The following is a 19992-nucleotide window of genomic DNA, read 5'->3' as shown; positions in this document are numbered from 1 at the left end:
TTTACTGTATTGGCGGGGGGCTCCGAAAACCAGTCAGTTTCTGGTGTGACCACCATTTGCCTCACACAGTGCAACACATCTCTTTCACATAGAGTTGATCAGGTTTTTGATTGTGGCCAGTGGACTCCTCTTCAATGGCTGTGTGAAGTTGCTGGATATTGGCAGGAACTGGAACACGCTGTTGTATACACCGATTTAGAGCATCCCAAACATACTCAATGGGTGACATGTCCGGTAAGTATGCTGGCCATGCAAGAACTGGGATGTTTTCAGCTTCCAGGAATTGTGTACAGATCCTTGCAACATGGGGCCGTGCATTATCATGCTGCAACATGAGGTGATGGTCGTGGATGGCCTCAGGATCTCGTCACTGTATCTCTGTGCATTCAAAATGCCATCAATAAAATGAACCTGTGTTCGTTGTCCATAACATACACCTGCCTATACCATAACCCCACCGCCACCATGGGCCACTCGATCCACAACGTTGACATCGGCAAACCACTCACCCACATGACTCTATACACGCTTTCTGCCATCAACCCTGTACAGTGAAAACCGGGATTCATCCGTGAAGAGAACACCTCTCCAAAGTGCCAGATGCCATCGAATGTGAGCATTTGCCCATTCAAGTCGGTTACGATGACGAACTGCAGTCAGGATGACGAGCATACAGATGAGCTTCCCAGAGACGGTTTCTGACAGTTTGTGCAGAAATTATTTGGTTATGCAAACCGATTGTTGCAGCAGCTGTCCGGGTGGCTGGTCTCAGATGATCTTGGAGGTGAAGATGCTGGATGTGGAGGACCTGGGCTGGTGTGGTTACACATGGTCTGCGGTTGTGAGGCCAGTTGGATGTACTGCCAAATTTCCTGAAACGCCTTTGGAGACGGCTTATGGTAGAGAAATTAACATTCAATTCATGGGCAACAGCTCTGGTGGACATTCCGGCAGTCAGCATGCCAATTGCACGCTCCCTCAAAACTTGTGACATCTGTGGCATTGTGCTGTGTGATAAACTGCACATTTTAGAGTGGCTTTTTATTGTAGCCGGTCTAAGGCACACCTGTTCATTAATTATGCTGTCTAATCATGATATGCCACACCTGTGAGGTGGATGGATTATCTCGGCAAAGGAGAAGTGCTCACTAACACTGATTTAGACAGATTTGTGAACAATATTTGAGAGAAATAGGCCTTTTGTGTACATAGAAAAAGTCTTAGATCTTTGAGTTCAGCTCATGAAAAATGGAGGCAAAAAAAGTATTGGGTTTATAATTTTGTTCAGTGTACATTAAGTCCACCTGAGGGCTGCCTCCTTTGAGCACTCCCGCGCTACTGAAAATGTGCACTGTTTTGATTACTTGCTCTATTATCTGAAGTATAGCATGCCTTAAGATGTATATAACAATTATATAATAATTAATATAATATATTATTAAAAACATATTTAAAAACTTCAATTTTGTCATAATCCAAAACTATGGCAGTTAGGCTATAGAGGCACAGCACCTTCTAATATCCAAATGTCTACAGATTTATGTAAGCACATAATAGCAAACCTTGACTGAACCTTTGGTGGACAGAAGGCCATAACAGATGAGATTTAATGTTGTAAATCAAATGTTTTATGAGTGTTCAGCACCACTTCAGGCTCTGGGAAAAAGACTGCACAAAGACAAAAGGCTAAGGCTCTGAAACAAAGCCAAATCCTGCCAGCACAATACCATCAAAGCCAAAAGTGAGAGGGAATGGTGAGTTTCCAGCATGTGTCTGGCATGTGGTACTGTCCCGACAGGTTATCTGCTCTGAGGCAGAGATAATCAAGAAAGCAGAACTGTCTCTGGGAAGGAAGTGATTCTAATCCCAATAACCCAGACCTCTGCATGGGGAAATCTATGCCGATCTGTCACTCAGCACAGTTCTCTGGCTTTATTGACAGCTAACATGTCTCCCGGCAAATAAATTCAGCTGGGCCACGGCAAGTGGTGACATTTCTGGGTTAGCACATTCTCTTGAAATTATTAAAGACACATAAACTGGAATAGGGCGCTTACAGTGTGCCCTCATTATGTTCATCACAAGTATGTGTTATATTTCCCCATCCAGATTGTAGCTATTTTCTCTGTGCATTATTTCCTGTTGACCAGTCAGTTGAGACAGATATAATCTAGTATGTTTCTGAATTTCTCTGTCCTTCTAGATCCACCACCTAGAAAGTGACTAACAGAAATTTATATATTATATATATAAGCATTAAAAAAAAAAAAAAAAAAAAAAATATATATATATATATATATATATATATAGGCATTAAAAAAGCTATTGGCAGACAAAAATCTTTTGGGCTGTCAATCTAGAGGATATTGAGCAAAATAAAAACACCATCATAAATTAATTAAGTGTAGGGAAGAAAGAATTGTTGAAACATGTCAATCTGCATTCATGTAACTGCACAAACTAATCTCTGGATTGACAGAACATGTGGACTGAAAAGTGCACAGACGCTCTGGGAGGTGCTAGATCAACAATGTTGTCTCTTCGGGAGTGCTTGTGGGTTGTGGTAGTCTGTTTAAATTCCTGACAACATGACAGTCCATGATCATAGTCCTACAGTGAGCATCCCAGGGACAGATGAATGCTAAAGATTAATTATACGATTAGCTCTGCCTCCACACATTTATATGAGGCCTTCAAGATTCAGCAGAAGAAATGCACTGCAACACTCCATCTAATCTAACTCTGTGTGCAATAAAGCCATCACATTGTGAGCAGAGAAGGTGTTTCTTTGACCCAGTGGCTCTTTATTACTGATAAAAAAAAAAGTACTGCTGTGCTGTTTGTGAAGGGAAATGAGTGGAAACAGGTCACTGGAAACAGGAGTTGGCAGAACATTTGGGGTTAATTTTCCAGTGCATCCTTGTGTTGCAGATAGTGGTCAACCAATATGGGTTTGTTAACACAAAACAATCCATATTTTGAGAAAGATAATTAGAATTAAAAAAAAAAAAAAAAAAAAAAAAAAAAAAAAAAATATATATATATATATATATATATATATATATATATATATATATATATATATATATATATATATATATATATATATTATACAACAGTTTTTTCTGGTTCTCGAATCTGATTGGCTGAGAGCCGTGCAATATTCTAGTGATAACAGCACTCCTACCTTTTCACCGTTTGTATCACCGTTTGTATTTTGAAACGACTGTCATGGTGGCCAAGCAAATCAACCATATATATATTTTTTTTTTTTTACAAATACTACACTTCTTGTACCACAAACTAGTTTTTTAGGCAAGAATGTAGTTGTGTAGACGTGAAATATGTGACTCATATTTAATTGCAGAGACTATTTTACAATTAGTTTAGACGTTTTAGGAAATAAAAGCTTCAGGCTGTCAGCGGCCATTCAGGGGTCGTGCACGTGCCAAAAACAGCTTCATCTCGGCCAGTGCTTCGGGGATTTGCCACTGGCTCTTATAGTGGTTAAACATGAGATATAATTAATTTTGGATACATAAAATGGGCAATCTTTGGTCTTATTAATCTATTACTTGTTTCTGAACAAATTGAGTTGGCCTATTTTAAATTTAATAATTTAATATTATTATTACTTTGATAAACGAAAGGGACTTTTGTAAACAAAGGACATTGTTTTAGCGCTGTTATGGGAAATTCCCTTAACTGTAAAAAGGACAAAGGTTGCTTTCATCAGCAGATATTCAAATTGATTTTTATAATGGATATAATATTATGGGCATCGACCTGAAGAATGAATGTTATATCAGACACAGGTAATGCTCGCTCAGGCGATCTCTCTCTAGTAGGTTTAGAAAACATTCTCTCAGCATCACGAATGAACAAGGCTATTGTAGTGTTTTAAAAACGGAGCAGTTAGTGAACCAGCTGACAGAGAGCGGAATCTGGATTAATGAAATGTTTGTGCCCGTGACTCCTTTAGCGGCTCCGGCTACTAAAGTGACAATTTCAAATGTGCCACCTTTCATCTCAAACGAGGCAATTACTAAAGAATTGACACGATATGGAAAAATTGCAAGTCCAGTTAGAATGATCCCATTAGGATGTAAAAACACGGCACTGAAACACGTTCTGTCTTTTAGACGTCAAGTTTTGATGTTTTTAACTTCCACTGAGCGTACGTTAGAAATCTCGTTCCGTGTGAATAATGGAGAAAATTAATATATGCTGTATGCAAGTACCGACAATCTTAAGTGCTTTGAATGTGGAAACTTGGGCCACAAACGTTTCTCTTGCCCGAATAAGAAAATGGATAATGAACAGCGTTTGCCTGTCGATTCAACGGAGAGCGAACCATCTAAAAACAACGATAGTACTGATGCAGTGGAAATTACAACGACACCACAAATGCCAGTGACAGAGAAAAAAAGGCCGTCTGAGAGAGTCATCGGGCACAATGAGGTGAGTAAAGGCGATGATGATGCTGAAGACGAGCAAGCTAGATGTAGTTATTATGCTGTTGTTAGGCTTTTAAGTGAAGTTGAAGATGTGGTTAGTGAGAGTGTGACTGATGCACAAGCAGTAGAGGAAGGCTCAGTAGATGAGTTGGATGGGGTGTCTCAATGTACTGATGATAACATGAATGAACAATGGTTTGAAGGAGAAGAGATGTCAAAAGTGATGAAAGAAGATGTGTATACTGTGGCTCAAATTAGTGGGTTTCTTGATGAAACAAAGGGTAAAAAAGTTGAAGTGAGTGATTTTTTTTTTCCGGATTTGGATAAATTATAGCATCTGTTATGTGGGCAAGGAGACATAGGCTGCATCCGAAAACTGGAAAATGCTGCCTTCTGAGGACACATTTCAAGGAAGGAAGGCATCAAGGCACGTCCGAATCCAATGTTAGCTTCACTTCCTGTTTCCTGAGATACCTTCATCTGATCGATTTTTGAAGGAAGCATAGATGTATCCTTAGCTGCCTTTGATATCCCACAATCCTGTGCTTTCCATTCTGTGACAGTTGAGCTAGAAAAATAAAGATGGCGTCCGAAAGTTGCGTTTGCTTCTCAGTTTGTGTATAAATGTACAATTTTGACCAACATATTTCAATTTTGATATCATTTCTATCGAGAAATTACTACTGTAGTAATTAAATATTTGTTTAGTTCTTACCAAAGCTCGCGCTATATTGCTGTAGATCATTAAACTGTTACGCTGCCTCAGAAGTCTGTCCGAAATCAGTTTCGTGAGGTGCCTTCATGCACAAACGCTGCCATACAAGTCATTCTCTTATAAGACAGGGAGGAAGCAAGACAGCTACCTAGGTTTTCGGACGCAGCCATCGTAGTTATGAGGAGCTTTCACAGCAGAAGCGTTTTAGGCTAAAGAAACATATTACTGCAATCCGACAAAAAAGTGAAACCGGTAAAGGTAGACCAAAGAGGGGGAAAAAAACTAACTAAACACTATGGTTAATATGCTTTTCTTGTCTGCTTTCTTTTTTATCTTTCTTCTTCTGGAGACTTTACGGGTGGGATCTTTGAATGTTAATGGGATGAGGGATATGAGGAAGGCAGAAATGATCATAGAATTCATTAAGTTGAAAAATTTAAATGTGACTTTCTTGCAAGAAACTCATAGTGATGTTAATAATGAGGTTGACTGGCAACTGTGGTGGGGTAATGAGTGTGTTTTCACTCATGGTACTAACTTGAGTGCAGGAGCGGCAATTCTTTTTTCTCCAAACATTAAATTTAAAATACTGTCCAAAAAAGAAATTGAACCAGGACGGTTAATAGCAGTTAGAGTTGATATTAATGGTCTGTTTTTTGTCTTTGTTAATATCTATGCGCCTAATAGTGGTTCTGATAGGACAAACACTTTTAAAAAATTGGAAGTTTTTTTAAAACAACAGCAGGCTAATGATTCAATATTTCTAGGAGGGGATTGGAATTGTACACTTGACCCTTCTTTGGATAGAAATGGAGAAGAACCTAATTTTCATTCACCTACTGTTTTAGCTAATATTATTGAAACTTTTAATCTGATGGATATTTGGAGAGAAAATAATCCCTTGGTAAAACAATATACTTGGGTAAAGGTGAATGGGGGGAGAATTTCAGCTGCACACTTAGACCGATTGTATTTATCAAAGAATAGTAAAAACAGAGTTGTACATACAGCTATTGTTCCCACACATTTTACTGATCATAAGCTTATCACTGTTGACTGCACATTGATGTCTACACGAAATAAGAGTTCCTATTGGCATTTTAATGTAAAGTTATTACAAGACAAAAGTTTTTGTGAATCTTTTAAGCATTTTTGGGAAACCTGAAAAAGTGAAAAAAGTAGATATGAAAATGTAATTCTTTGGTGGGAAATTGGTAAAACACATATAAGGGATTTTTGTCAACAATATACATCTTATTCAACTTTGTCTTTGAAACGGACTTTGGAGTGGATTGAGAAAGAAATTTTAGTAATTGAAGAGAAAATGATGACAGATAGTTCTGCTAATTTACAAGAGTGGACTGACAAGAAATTAAAGTTGAGTTCTATTTTAAACGAGAGAGTCAAAGGTGCTCTTGTGAGGAGCAGGTTTTTTTCAATGAATGATATGGATGGGCCCTCTTCTTTTTTTTTTAACTTGGAACATAAACATGTACAAGAAAAAAAAATGTATAATTTGAAAAACAGTCATGGTCATAATACAAGTGACCCTGTGGAAATGCGAAGAATGGCAGTGGACTTTTATTCTAAGTTATATTCTGCTGAGAAAACTGACGAGAAGAGGCAAAACGAACTTTTACAGGATCTTCCCCATTTAACCGCTGAAGACAAACAAACTTTGGAGTCAGAAATTACTTTTGAGGAATTAAGTGCTGCAGTATTAGGACTTGCTTCAGGCCGTACCCCAGGTATAGATGGACTTCCTGGTGAATTTTACAAGCACTTCTGGACATTAATTGGAGCTGATTTCTATGAAGTACTAAAACAAGTTTTTCGTGTGGGTTTGATGTCTAAAAGTTGCCAGCGAGCAGTTTTAACATTACTTCCAAAGAAAGGTGATCTTACTTTAATTAAGAATTGGAGACCAGTGGCAGTTTTATGTTCTGAATACAAACTAATATCAAAATGTCTGGCTAATAGGTTAAACAAAGTATTACATAGTATTGTACACAAAGACCAATCCTATTGTATAAAAGAGAGATGTATCACTGACAATTTGCATTTAGTACGTGATGTTATTGATTATGCCTTGAAAAATAATGTTGATATAGGAATTGTATCACTAGATCAGGAAAAGGCATTTGATCGAGTTGATCATCAGTTTCTTTTCAGAGTTTTAAAGGCTTTTGGTTTTGGAGAAAAATGTGTTGCAATGATTCAACTGTTGTATAATAATGCTACGTGTAAGATAAAGATGGCGGGTGGACTGAGTGTTCCTGTTAAAGTAGAGAGGGGCATAAGACAGGGATGCCCACTCTCAGGTCAACTGTATAGTTTGGTCATTGAACCTCTCCTATGTAAACTAAGGAAAAATCTAACGGGTTTACAGACAAATGTTCCAGTTTTTAATGAGTGTGTAAAAATCTCAGCATATGCTGATGATATCACTGTGGTTTTAAGAAATGAATATGATGTTCAGGTTTTAACTGATACTTTGGATAGTTATGGTAAAGCTTCCTCTGCCAAAGTGAATTGGGATAAAAGTGATGCACTTTGGTGTGGTTTAGATTATAATAGTCCTAGTCTTCCTGGTAGTTTACAGTGGGGCAGGTCTGGATTAAAGTATTTGGGAGTTTTTTTAGGAAGAGAGGATTATAAGAGGCAGAATTGGGAGGGCCTGTTGGAAAAGGTGTCTGCTCGGTTGTCTCACTGGCATTGGCTGCTCCCCCAGCTATCGTACAGGGGGAGAGTTTTGGTCTGCAACAACCTTGTAGCCTCATCCTTATGGCATAAATTGACTGTCTTAGAACCCCCTGAGGAATTGGTGGTAAATGTTCAAAGAAGGAGGGCAAGGATTGGTGGACATTAAAAGCAAGATAAAGACTTTTAGACTCCAGACAATAAAAAGACTACTTTATGGAAAGGATGTAAGCTGGGCTGGAGTAGCTTGTTCCCTTCTAAGAGAAGCGGGCAATATGGGACTGGACCGACATCTTTTTCTGATGGACACTGAAGGAGTTGATTTGTCTGGATTGACACCTTTTTATCGGTCTATGCTGAAAGCTTGGAAAAGTTTAAGTGTATCAAGGAGTCTCAAGGATGTGAACAGCCTTTGGATGAGAGAAGAACCCCTGTTGCATAATCCGGTTGTGGACTTAGAGATTTTGAAGTCGGCGTCAATGAGGAATATTTTAAGGAATGCTGGAATTACAAAGATTGGACATTTAATAACAACAAATGAATGGATGTCTGCTGAAATGCTGGCTGCTAAGCTGGGTGTGAGGTCAATTCGTTTGATACAGAGACTGTTTGATGATCTTCTTGATTGTTTACCTATGGATTTTAAACATGGTCTGGAAACATCAAATGAAGACACAGAGGTCTCTTTTCCAGAGTTAAAAATTGCACCTGCTTATGATGCTTTTCAAGAAAGGGAAGGGGCTTTGCTTACCTTCAGGACTCCTGAACTAGAACTTTTCAGTGCAACTGGGAAAAAAGCACTGTATGTCACATGTGTCAAAGTCTCACATATGAACTCTTTAGAAGGACTAAAAGAATCTAAGTGACAGGAGAGTTTTGGATCAGAAACTTCCCCTAAAGGTAGCTGGAGGACCTTGTACAAGGCTCCCATTGAGAAAAGGTCCGGGGACCTTCAGTGGAGAATTGTGCATGGTTTAATAGCTACAAACAGACACAGAGCGCACCTTGATCCACAGGTAGAGGAGGGGTGTCCTTTTTGTGGGCAAACTGAAACTGTTTTTCATTTATTTTTTCACTGTGGTAGACTGGAAGCTTTGCTATCTCAATTAGAAGAATGGTGTAGAATTTTGGGAGAAGTGTTCTCTCCTGTACTTTTTATTTATGGGCCCAAGTATAATAAAAATAGAAAGCAGATTCATGTGATGTTAAATTTTTTGTTTGGGCAGGCTAAAATGGCAGTGTGGCTATCACGTAAAAGTAAACTAAATGGAACGGTGTTAACTGATGCAGTGTCCATTTTAAAATGTCTAATAAAAACAAGGATAAAGGTGGAATATGCTTATTTTCAATTGGTTAAAGACATGGAGACCTTTAATTATACTTGGGGAGTGGAAAACTGTTTATGTGAAATTGACATTGATGGTTCTCTACAAATGTATGTCTAATTGGTGTATTTTTTGTAAACAAAGTTTGAGTAGTCTTTTTTGGTCTTATTTTAATTTATTTTTTTATTTATTTGTTTTATATTTAATGTAGGATTTATGGAATTATGTAATTTATAAGGAAAATTGTAATTAAAGGATTGTTAAAAGTCAAGTCTCTCTCTCTCTCTCTCTCTCTCTCATTAATAATAATTAATAATACAAAAAATACAATGAGTTTCAATAGAGGGACTCAACATTCCTTCATTACTAGTTCTAAAGTGACGTTTTAGAAGTAGTAACAGAGCCTTGGCCAAACTGTCAACTCGAGATTTGAATCCGTGGTGGAAGGAAGTAGTTCTGCAAAAAAGCAGGTTTTAAAGACACTCCGTCTTTATTTTTAATTTATTTACACACTCGTGCCCTTGAACTGTACACAATATCACACTCATAGCCATGCGATATGGCTGTATATATATATATTTCAGTAATGACAACTCTCAGTGGATAAATTTCAACAGCATTTATTGGCATGGAGCATGGAATATACATAGGCTTGATTTTGGCGGACGAGATCTGCTATGCTGCTGCTGAGCAAATACAATCATTTGTTCAGCTTAGTCAAAATAACAAACAAAGGAAAGGCTGCTGCAAGAAATGGTACACCCCCTTAAAGCAGTGACTGCAAGGTCCATGCTAGCCAGACATTTACAAGTGGCCGAGTTACTATGGCCTGATACCTCCCACCCAGCAGATATGAATGCCAAAATATATGTACTGCTGCTGCTCTGTAGAGCTAGATGGGTATGTATGCCTGGGCCTGCTTTGCAGAGTGGCTTGACACTATTGAGCTTACATATAATGTGCATTTGACCTAGTGGCCTAAACTAGAATGATTTCTGAGCTAGAGCTAAGATGCATAAATAACATGTCCATACATTGTGACTGGTTTTAGCTGATGCAGTGTATGCTATGCTGGTTTTTTGTTGTTTTTTTGAAAAGTGAAGAATATGAAGAGCAAAATTAATTATGCCCAGATACCCAGCACCACCTGATGGTTTGAATCATAAATTAATTTTCTTTTGTCCTTCCATAATGTCTTTGGCATTATGTCTGATGTAGCATTCATAGGCTGCTGAATTCCAGTGCCCCATTTCCTTAAGAGTAGCGGATGGAACTCTTGGAGCAGCTGTTGTTGCTGTGCTGATTCTGTAAGAGTGAGAAGTGTAGACTTCTAGATTACTGAGACTCTCACCTTGTGTCTTTAATGGCTCTTTGAGCCCCTGTCCCATTCTTTGAATAGTGATGCTGATTGGATTTGGACTGGTGACAATCTAGAGTCTGGGGTGGGTTCCTATACCTGGATACTTCATTTGCATGCTTTGTTTAAGGTCGTCAGCCAGGTGTTTTGTCTCCATTTCTAAGCACTGCCTCCTAAAATCTATATAAACTACAATGTACACTGCCTTAGTGGACTTGATGACTGCAGCGACCAACAGCACACGTTCTCAATAAAGATTCCTATTTAAGATACAACCAAATCTCCTGGTCTTTGCTTCTGAGATTTCCAACACCAGTATCCTTTTGTTAAGTCCAGTGTGGAGATATACTGGGCCCTACTGAGACATTCAATGAGCTCATCTACTCAAGGCATTGGGTAGCTGTCAAACTTCAACACTTAATTTGGCTTACGAAAGTGTTGCTCCCAGGTCTCCATGTCTATCAACCCATAGGGTAGTCGTCCAAACAGTAACTTGAACGGGGTAAAGCCGGTGGAAGCTTGGGGCACATCTCGGATCCCAAAGACATTATTCTAGTGGTCACAGTCACGACCATCCTCAGTCACCACCCGTTTTAACATATAAATTATATATAAATTATACATAAATTCAGGTAAGATTATAAATCCAAGTAAACATATCAATTAAGCACTAGTTGCTGAGGTACAGATGTAGCAGTGTGCAGCAGGTCACCTATAATATTCTCTCCAGTGAGTTCAAAATTCCAGAATCCGATATCAATTGGAAAATGGATGGGCCCAAAAAATCAGTTACTAATATTGAAGATGCTGAGAGAGATTCAGTATATATTGAAAGGTTCTGTTGAGTTCTAAATGTGACCTGCACTCATAAACTCAAATATTTGATTCAGCTGAGACCCATTACACAGCATATGAAACATCCAATATAATGTTTTAGGGATCTATAAGATGGTAGCCACAGTACCAAAATCATTTTTACAATTACATTGTACTTTCAAAAATATACTAGCCCATGATTACTACAAGAACGTCTTTGGTGCAACAATTTTTGTGTCACATCATTAAAAACAGTGCAGTGTCTGGTGATGCTAGCACATTCATTAAATTAGAGGGCATTCCCTGAAAGAGTTTCTGGCTGTGTTGATTACTATCTACATCTCCAGTGCAAGTAAATAATCTGACTCAAGCAATGAAGCAAAGCATATAATGACTTTGTTTAGTTTGTTGCAGATTTGAAACATGATCCAAAAACAAGCTTGAGGGTGTAAAAGCATCCCAGTAATGAATCACTTATTCGGTAATGAATAAAACAAAACCAGACAAAACTCATTTTACCTCTACACCTACTATTTACAACCAAACTCTACTGCTTAGACATTGACCTTTTCCTACATACAGCTTAATGTATCTAGTGTCTTTAAAAAAAAAAAAAAAAAAAAAAACATCTTCATAGCCTATACATTATGAAGTTATACTTATAAGTGTAATGCTACAGTTATGCTGCATGGAAATGGGAGCTTTAGCGGAAGTTGTAGCCGGAAGACTCTAATGCACGTCATTGCTCATTATCTAACCAATCATTACACGTCACCCGAGTATATAAGTTCTGTTCCCACCCAATATTGTGTTCGCAGATACCATCGCCAGTGTTCAGGTCACAGTGATGACGCTGACGTTCCTCACAATGCATGTACAGGCCTATAATTGTGATTATCTAAATATTCACACAGACAATCTTAGCGGTAGTCCGATGTACTACAATGTGAAAATGTTCATTTTTAAATGGGATATAATGCTACAGCGTCATTTAAGTTCAGGTTAGTCTATCATTTTGAATGTTCATTGAAGCGGTCACGCAATGACAGTTTCAAATTTCAGAAGTGTGCAGGTCCACTCGCGGATTCTATTTTTCGAATTTCGTTTCCGCAATATCATCAAAGGACCTAAAAGCAATCTTCACTATTCTCTCGTCATCACTACAACAGCTACTTCATCTCAGTGATAAGTATTTTCATCATTTTATGCACTTTGATGATATTTGGGTGTATAATCGTACACTTTGTTCTATTACATACATCAGCAGAGCTGTACAGTGCAGTCGCACACATTGTTTGAGACGGAACTGTGCTCCACTGCACTTCACTTCTCTTATTCCAAGTTTGCTTGCCATGTTCCATAGTGTTGGATGAAACAGCATGCCACTAGACATCACGCAGTTGTCAATATCTGTTTCCACGGTTACTATCAAAGACTAGAATAACACAAGACGTGTCACTCTTATTGTTTTGAATGGGAGAAAGTGTAACGCGCAATATGGCGGAATAAGTCCCGCCTTCGAAATAAGAGCCAATCGCCGACTGGTAAAGTCTTCGCGTCACCGCAGCGGCCGTTAGAAGCACCGGTTTCTACAGTGGTATGCGAAAGTTTGGGAACCCCTTGCAGAATCTGTGAAAATGTGAATAATTTTTTACAAAATGTAAAAAATGCATGTTATGTTTTTTTTATTTAGTACTGTCCTGAGTAAGATATTTTACATAAAAGATGTTTACATATAATACACAAGACAAAAAAGTAGCTGAATTTATTAAAATATCTCTGTTCAAAAGTTCTTAAAATCTTAATACTGTGTGTGGTTACCTGGATGATCTACGACTGTTTTTTTGTTTTGTTATGGTTGTTCATGAGTCCCTTGTTTGTTCTGAGCAGTTAAACTGAACTCTGTTCTTCAGAAAAATCCTCCAGGTTCTGCAGGTTCTTCAGTTTTCGAGGATTTTTTGAACCCTTTCCAGCAGTTACTGTATGATTTTGAGATTCATCTTTTCACACTGAGGACAATTGATGGACTCAAACACAACTTTTAAAAAAGTTTCAAACATTCACTGATGCTCCAGAAGGAAACACAGTGAATTAAGAGTCAGGAGGTGGAAACTTTTAGAATTTGAAGATCAAGGTAAATTGTACTTAATTTGTCTTCCGGGAAACATGCAAGTATCTTCTGTTGCTTTCGAAGGGAAGTACTAAATGAAAAAAATATATATATTTCAACAAAATAAGAAAAATTTGGACTTCATCCTGTTCAAAAGTTTTCACCCCCCGGCTCTTAATGCATCGTATTTCCTTCTGGAGCATCAGTGAATGGTTGAACCTTTTTTAAAAGTTGTGTTTGAGTCCCTCAGTTGTCCTCAGTGTGAAATGATGGATCTTAAAATCATACAGCCACTGCTGTAAAGGGTTCAAATATGTAAAAAATCCTTGAAAACTGAAGAATCTGCAGGACAAAAGGGGATTTTTCTGAAGAACAGAGTTCAGTTTAACTGCTTAGAACAAACAAAGGACTCATGAACAACCATCACACAACAAAAAAAAACAGTTGTAGATCAGTCGTAGGTCTGCGTATGCGCATTTGGAGAATTTGGTGTTTCCCCATTCAAAGAGATAGGAGTTGCACTTGCATGCCCGAGAGGTGTTTCAAAGGTGGCCGCTGAGTGAAATGACTTGTCTTAAAGGGACTTTGTTACTATGCAGTACAAAAAGAAACCAGGGATAATGCAGAATTGCAGTTATTACGTCATTGACGGGCGACAATGGATGGGCATTATTTTAAATTTGTGACTTTCTCTGAAATTACAAATCTTGGTAACATTTAGGATAATGTATATACGCAATTTACATAAAGTGTTCAATGAAAATATTACACGGAGCAAGTGGTTTAATCTTACATATCGTCTCTAAAGCTGCAAAGTTATTTCTTTGTACTTTTGTTTGTCATTAACATGCATGACACAGACAGCAGCAAGTCTGCTGTAAGTTAAGATCGAATGCGTGGATCCCCTATAACGATACACATCAGTTTTCTTCTTCACGTTACCTAAGCCATATGCACTGTGTGTCACGGGAAATCACAGAGACGAACAGGCAAGATCCATTTGCAGCAATTTAATGGGGTAATCCAAAGAGTAAATCCAGAAGCAGGCAAGGGTCAAAATCCACAGTAACAGTCCGTACACAAAACAAGAAAAACACACAGAAAACCAAAACAGAGAAACCAGGAACATTCATGAAGAAACCATAACAAGGCAGAGACAAACCAGGATATAAATAGACAGACACTAATGAACAAACATAAAACAGCTGTGTGCAATGAGACAGGATAATGAGTCCGGGAGGTGAGTTATGGGTAATGAAGTCCAACAGTGAAACCAAGAGTCCAGGTTGGAGTGCCCTCTAGTGGTTGATTAGGGCACTCCCACTAGTGATCATGACACTGTGTACAAGGACATTTTGACATAAATCTGCATGTACGTGTCCATCCAAGCAAAAATAGAAGCGAAGTGAATTCGTCATTCACGTGTGCGCACAGAAGTGTAAACTGACAGGACCTAAACGTGAAACTTTGGTTTAAACTATGCTATCCTTGCGCCATGACTTGTGGATGTGCACATCGCGACAAATATCTAAAGTGATATATTTTGCTGCTAACTACACATCGAACATCAGAGTCACTGTGCTCCGTAGGCTACTCTGCACCTGCCTGGTCATAAGCATTTTACTTGTGCTCATTGTGCCCCTTCTTCTGTGCAGGGCACTCCTGAGTAGCTCTTATCTCTTTACTTAGGTATTGGAGAATGATGCTCGTGGTGTTATACTTTTTCAAAGGTTTGCTACCTTCAGCAAGGTTCAGCCAGCTAAGGTTAGCTAGTAGAGCATTATCAAGTAAAGCGCTTCCCTTTTGCAAGGGCATCGTACGACAAGGTTTCTGAATCTTTATCTGCGCCATGCATTAAGTATTCTTGTACTTATGTCTTGCTGATCTGGTTAATTTCTTTTTGGCGTTCACTTAGCAGGTTCTGACAGTTAGACGAAGTTCTGTCTGCTTAGTTCTATCTAGCCGTGAACGGGAGTCACGCCCAAGCGCATTGAATGAGTTTTTCCTTAGAAAATATATATACCTTTTCATTATTTACTTAAAATAACTCAAATCCTCATTCACGCATAGTAATAATCAAGTTACATCGATTATCACTTGCTAGCTACTAGTGGTGGTGTCATTGTTTTCTACTTTATCTTCAGCTTCAGTCTTCACAAATACATACCTTTATATCATTGGCTTATCGTGACCTTTCATCGGTATTCATAATGGGCCTTTCGTGGCTTTTACTTATAACAGCCTAATCGTGGTTTTCGTGTAACATGGCATATTGTTGCTTTGCTTGGACTGGCCCCCATGACTTTTGCATTACATGAAATATATCACACTATCACACTAAATTGCCTATTGTTGCTTTTGCTTTAGATAGCCTATCATGACTCTTAGTATTATAGGCATATCGTTGCTATCGGGCATACTGTTGACATCTCATTAAATCGCCTATCATTGCTTTGCATTAAATGGCCTCTCGTTGCATTCACATTAGATGGCCATCATAACTTTTAGCTTTACATGGAATATTGTTGCCATAACATTAATGGCTTATAGTTGCCATCACATATAAGGGCCATCATGACTCTCAGCTTTACAGGGCATATTGTCGCCATCGGGCATATTGTTGCCATCGGGCATATCGGGCATATTGTTGCCATCGGGCATACCATTGCCATCACATCAAATGGCTTATTACCTCACATTAAATGGTTTTCATTTTTTGCATCAATTGGCATATTGTGGCTCTACACAATGGCCTGTCTTCATATAATTAAAACCTATCATGGCCACCAGGTAAGTCTGTTTTATGTAACTCCAAGATCTTCACTAATTGGCCTATATTGACTTTTCAAGGTACATAACCTTCGTGGTCTTTCCACGGCTTAGCGATGCTTAAACGTGAAGGTAACTTTGCAACTTTGCGCCATTTCAAGCTCGGTGCAGCAGTTCTGGAAGCGTCAGGCCGACAGGAACACGAGCCACACTCCTCACGGTAACGCACTTGACTTCTCTCCCACCACTCTCAACTCAACTGTGTTCACTTGTGACGTCTCTCCCCTTCCGGTGTATGAGCTTCACCCTTATATTCGCTTCCCTCATTAATTGATACGCACGCCTCCCTTTTACCTTTCGTGCAATGAAAGTGAAACTAAACAAGTGGCATCCAGACTTTTCCATTCTGCCACAAGGAATTTGTTTTAGTGACAGAAGCTCCATAGTGCAACAGAGTAACAGCAACAAGACAAGACACAGATAATAAAAAGAATAAAGAATAATATACAAATATACAAGATAGTTATGTATGTACAGTTATGATGTGTGCAAATTTGAAATATAAATAAGTAAATAATGTATAATAGTGTTGTGTGTTCCATGTTTGTCAAGTGTTCATGAGGTGGATTGCCTGAGGGAAGAAAATGTTCCTGTGTCTGGTCATTCTGGTGCTCAGAGCTCTGTAGCGTTGACCAGATGGCAACAGTTCAAAGAGGAAGTGTGCTGGATGTGAGGGGTCCAGAGTGATATTCTTTGTCCCAAGTACAGTTCTTGGAGAGTGGGGAGGGTTGTACCAATGATTCGCTCAGCAGACCGGACTACCCTCTGTAGTCTTCTGAGGTCAGATTTGGTAGCTGAGCTGAACCAGACAGATATAGAAGTGCAGAGGATAGATTCAATGATGGCAGAGTAAAACTGTTTCAGCAGCTCCTGTGGTAGGTTGAACCTCAGCTGGCAAAAGAAGGACAACCTCTGCTGGGCCTTTTTCACAATGGACTCAATGTGGTTGTCCCACTTCAGGTCCTGGGAGATTGTGGTGCCCAGGAACCTGAATGACTCCACTGCAGTCACAGTGCTGTTCATGATGGTGAGTTGGGTGAAAGCAGGGGGTTTCTCCTGAAGTCCATGATCATCTCCACTGTCTTGAGTGTGTTGAGCTCCAGGTTGTTAAGACTGCACCAGACAGCCAGCTGTTCAACCTCCAGTCTATAAGCAGACTCGTCACCATCCTGGATGAGGCCGATCAGTGTGGTGTCATCTGCATACTTCAGGAGCTTGACAGAGGGGTCTTTAGAGATGCAGTCATTGGTGTACAGGGAGAAGAGCAGTGGGGAGAGAACACAGCCCTGAGGGGCGCCGGTGTTGATGGTGAGGGTACTGGATGAGAATTTTCCCAGCCTCACTAGCTGCTGCCTGTCTGTCAGGAAGCTGGTGATCCACTGACAGACAGAGGTGGGCATGGAGAGCTGAGTTAATTTGGGCTGGAGGAGTGATGGGATGATGGTGTTAAAAGCAGAGCTGAAGTCCACAAACAGGATCCTCACATAAGTCTCTGGTCTGTCCAGATGCTGCAGAACATAATGCAGTCCCATATTGACTGCATCATTCACAGACCTGTTTGCTCAGTAAGCAAACTGCAGGGGGTCCAGTAAGGGTCCAGTGATGTCCTTCAGATAAGCCAAAACCAGTCTTTCAAATGATTTCATGGCCACAGACGTTAGAGCCACAGGTCTGTAGTCATTAAGTCCAGTAATTTTGGGTTTCTTTGGGACGGGGATGATGGTGGAGCGTTTGAAGCATGAGGGGACTTCGCACAGCACCAATGATCTGTTGAAGATCTATGTGAAGATGGGGGCCAGCTGCTCAGTGCAGGTTTTCAGACAGGCTGGTGAAACACTGGGCCTGGCGCCTTTCATCTCTTGTTCTTTCTGAAGACCTGGCACACGTCATCTTCACTGAACTGAATTGCAAGTGTGGGGGAGACAAGGGTTACAGGAGGTGTGAATGGTGTTTTTTCAAACCTGCAATAAAACTCGTTCAGATCGTCTGCCAGTTGTTGATTCACCACAGAGCTGGGGGATGGTGTCTTGTAGTTGGTGATGACTTTCAGACCTTTCCACACTGAAGCCGTGTCATTAGAAGAGAACTGATTCTGAAGGTTATCAGAATAATTACTCTTTGCCACTCTGATCTCCTTTTCCAGTGTGCATTTGGCCTGTTTGTACAAGACTCTGTTCCCATTTCTACGAGCATCTTCTTTGGCCTAACGGAGCTGGCTGAGTTTTGCTGAGTTAAAAAAGGATTTAAACATAGACAAAACGGTATGTTATACAGTGTACACTACAGTACATGTTTTCATATCATTATAAAGTAATTAGTTTGTTGACTAGATGCTGCATTAGAGGAGAACAGTAGTATGTTTGCCGTCGAGGCTGAGAGGATGCTAAAACATTCGTAGTACCTCAAGCGGTTAAAACAGTGTGACAAAAACACCAACTGTGTAATGTCACGATTGTTACCATTCATTTGCATTAGTTTATATCCATTTATTCGCTGTTATGCATTCGTTATCCAGCAAAGTTGCATATTTAAACGGTATCCTCATCATGCAGCGACAGAAACATAACAAATAAGAAATGTATTCGATTTCATTTTTTTTTTTTTTTTTTTTTTATTGCCACTGTAACACATATTTTGATTAATCATCAAGTTTTGTAAAATAGAGCCAAACAATGTGTGAAAGTATACATATAAACTATAATATATAATTAATAATATACTAGTATTTTTTATATCTAAAACAAAATGTAAGAGAGTTAAAACTGAACACAATCTTGCTGCTCAAACTGTGTACAGATATTTTTTTGCTCCTTTTGTATTTTACATTTACTTGTACTTTTACTTTCAGTACTTAAGTATGTTTTTATATATATATATATATATATATATATATATATATATATATATATATATATATATATATATATACACACACACTTTTCATACTTTTATACACTTTATATGCATTTTTCATACAAAAAAAACACATGCTTTAAAACTTTTACTCAAGTAATATTCTAAACAGTAACTTTAAGTTCTGCCAAAGCCATTTTCATTTCCTTTTCATATCTATACTTTTACTCAAGTATGGCTTTCAAGTACTTTATCCACCACTGCCTCATACACACACTGATTGCATCTCATTTCACCTACTGTAAACATTTATCAAAATGTGTCCCACAGAGCAACATGATTGTTTTCAATAAGAACATATTTGTAAGCTGTCAACCTTAAAACAATTATGCTTTTTGCTCTGACATGCTTCAGCATTTGTAGTCCCATGAGCATATTTATATTGTAGCATAGCTTGTAAAAGGAGAAAACAATTCAAGCCTACTGGATTTTTAATGCAACTTGAGAGAGAGAGAGAGAGAGAGAGAGAGAGAGAGAGAGAGAGTGAGAGTGAGAGTGAGAGTTCATAGTTGTGTTAAAATACAATCAATTCAATTAAATTCAATTGGGCTTTATTGGCATGACTGTGTTATGATACAATGTTGCCAAAGCAATAAACATGTAATAGGTTATACAGGTATAGATTGATAATTAAATAAAATAAAAGGAAGAAGAGAAAAAAGAAATATATATACATGCATGGCTATATTGTATATGTTATCATATAATTTAACAAGTGGTTAAAAAACAAAAAACAAAAAAAAAAAAAACATGGTAAATAAATACAGAGA

Source organism: Megalobrama amblycephala, linkage group LG3 (genome assembly GCF_018812025.1).
Source record: "Megalobrama amblycephala isolate DHTTF-2021 linkage group LG3, ASM1881202v1, whole genome shotgun sequence".
Classification (NCBI taxonomy): domain Eukaryota; kingdom Metazoa; phylum Chordata; class Actinopteri; order Cypriniformes; family Xenocyprididae; genus Megalobrama; species Megalobrama amblycephala.
This window is presented reverse-complemented; position numbering follows the sequence as displayed.